The sequence below is a fragment of the Theropithecus gelada genome, chromosome 6, assembly GCF_003255815.1.
Source record: "Theropithecus gelada isolate Dixy chromosome 6, Tgel_1.0, whole genome shotgun sequence".
NCBI classification, from domain to species: domain Eukaryota; kingdom Metazoa; phylum Chordata; class Mammalia; order Primates; family Cercopithecidae; genus Theropithecus; species Theropithecus gelada.
In genome coordinates, this window is record NC_037673.1 from 61694695 (window position 1) to 61697519 (window position 2825).

Here is a 2825-nt window from a genome sequence, read left to right on the forward strand (position 1 = left end):
GACTGTAATTTTGTACCCTCTGACCAACATCTTCCCAGCAACTCTTCCCTGACACCCCAGCCCTGGGTCATATTTTCTGAACCAAAGAAATCTCTGCTAAGTTAGACCTCTTTAGATATTTGTGCTAATATGAATCATGCCAATTTTGTCCAGTCTCTTTTAACATGGCAAAATGGACAGTCAGTTCCCCATCAAGAGTCAGTTCTCCTTGTCCCAGTTCTGTCTAGACACTCTGTTCCTCCTTTTCCTTATAAAGTCTCACAGTCAGGCATGATTTATGACAGTTAGAATTTTCTCTCTTAGATTCATGTCTATTTGTATGGCTCTAAAGGTGGAAACTGTGTCATCTAATTTCTTAGACTCTATTGTATAGCCTAAAGCACTGAGTATACCAGCCATTCAATAAAGCTTTGTTGATGTTGCTCTGAGTTAATTGTATGTCTTAGCCCGTTTTGTGTTGCTATAAAAGAGTGCCTGATATTGAATAGTTTATAAAGAAAAAAAGTTTCTTTAGCTCATTTTTCTGCAGTCTTTGAAGTTGAAGTGCATGGCCCTGGCTTCTGGCAAGGGGTTTTTTGCTACATTGCACATGGCAGAGAAGGTAAAAATGGAAGTGAACATATTAAAAGCAGGGGAAACCTGAGGAACATCCTGGCTTTGTAACAACCCACTCTTGTAGGAACTAGCTCATTCTCAAGATAACTGATCCAGTCGCCAGAGAGTGAGAACTCACTCACTACTGCTAGAACAATACCAAGCCATTCATGAGGGATCTACCCTCATAGCCCAGACACTTCCCACTGGGTCTCATCTCCCAGTATCACCACACTAGAGATCAAATTTTAACATGAGCTTTGGTGGGGACAAACAAACCATATCTAAACCATAGCATTGTATAACACTAAAATACATTTTAACATTTTAATGAATTCATTATAATCAATTGTCTTTTAGCCTTGTAATGAAGAATTATATATCAATCAATCATTCAATTCCTCATTTCTGATTTCTCAGTATATCCCTAGATTGATAGATTCAGATACTTCTCCTAGATGTCTAGTATTTTCCAATCTACTTATCTAGTAACTTTTCCATAATTTTTATTGCAGTTATAACTATGGAGTAATAAGAAAGATTCAATTTATGAAAAGAAGGAGTTATTAGCTCTTTTAACTGCACATCAAAAAAAAATAAGTCATGATAAAGTCCTTTCCTTTTGAAATTTCTGTATTAATCAATCTTTATTTCTGTCTTATCTATTTATATCTCTTTTTAGTCCTGGTCTAAAGCTTATTTTAGAGGGAGTCAAGATGGGCAACTAGACACAGCTAAGAGGAACATTTCCCAATAAGAGAGTGGGACATTAGGAAGACTGGCACATGCTGAGAAGACCTTCAGAGGAAAGGCATTGAGAGTGGATGGAGGGAGGACACAGATGCTAAACTGAAAGGGGAGGAATCTGGGAACCCTGCATGGGGCTGCTGAGCACTAGGATCCATTCCTGGCCCCCATAAACTCCTGGGGAAGGGGTAAGTGGAACAGTTAAGGAGTGGCCCACTGTCGTTATGGACCTCTGGAATCCTAGCTGCAGGAGAATCCACAACCCCCACTTGAGCTGGCAAGTAAAGCTGCTTAGACTGGTGGCAGGGGTAGGACTTCAGCCTGTGTAGAGCCCAGAGGGTTTGGCATGGGAATGGCTGTAGTGGAACACAGCCAGGGATACCCTTTCCCCAAGGCTTGCCAAAATCTTGTAGGTGGCTTTAGCCTTTGAGTGACTGTCAGACCTGAACAGAGCAAGGAAGCCTTGCCTGTGAGACAGGGCCAGTCCGATCTGAGTGACCCCCTGTCTGCCAGCCTCTTCTAGGTCCCCAGCCTGGCTATACTCACCTTCAGTGCAGCCGCAGATGCCAAATCACAGTGCTTCCTGGAGGCCTGCCTCATAGCTCCTTTGTCAGGAAGCTCAAACCTAACCATTAGAGAACTCCTGTAGACGGGCTTCTGCTGACAAGAACAGCCCACTCACAGCCTCGTCCCACTGCAGCCTCCCCTGCCATGTTCTGGCATACCCTGCCCATGGACCCTGTATTAGTCTGTTCTCATGCTGCTAATAAAGACATACCCAAGACTGAGTAATTTATAAAGGAAAGGTTTGATTGACTCAGTTCCACATGGCTCCGGAGGTCTCACAATCATTGTGGAAGGCAAAGGAGGAGCAAAGTCACTTCTTACATGGGGACAGGCAAGAGAGCTTGTGCATTTATAAAACCATCAGATCTCATGAGACTTATTCACTATCATGAGAACAGTATGTGGGAAACTGCCCCATGATTCAATTATCTCCACCTGGACCTGCCCCTGACACATGGGGATTATTACAATTCAAGATCAGATTTGGGTAGGGATACAGCCAAACCATATCATTACCACTTCACCAGCATGTGCACAGGAGTACCTCGCCTCTCCTCTCCCAACAGCAAACGTGTGCACACGTACCCCACCACCCTACTGCCATTGGAGTAAGCACACCCCATCACCCTGACCATCCCTGCCAGTGCTCCACCCCCACTGAGGCATGGGCAGCCCTTCATGCCGCTGCCACTGCTGTTGGCTTTAGTGCAAGCACAGACACTTGAATCCTGCCCTCGCTGGTATCACAACACTGCCACAGGCACATACATGCACATAGACACCACTGCCTTGCTTCTGCTGGCCCCTGACACCAGCTGATGTGTGTGCACCCCACTGCATGGCTGCAGCTTCTGGCATTCACGAGCGAGCATGGATTTTGCTGCCACTGCCCCTACAAAGTGCTTTAGCTGGCATCT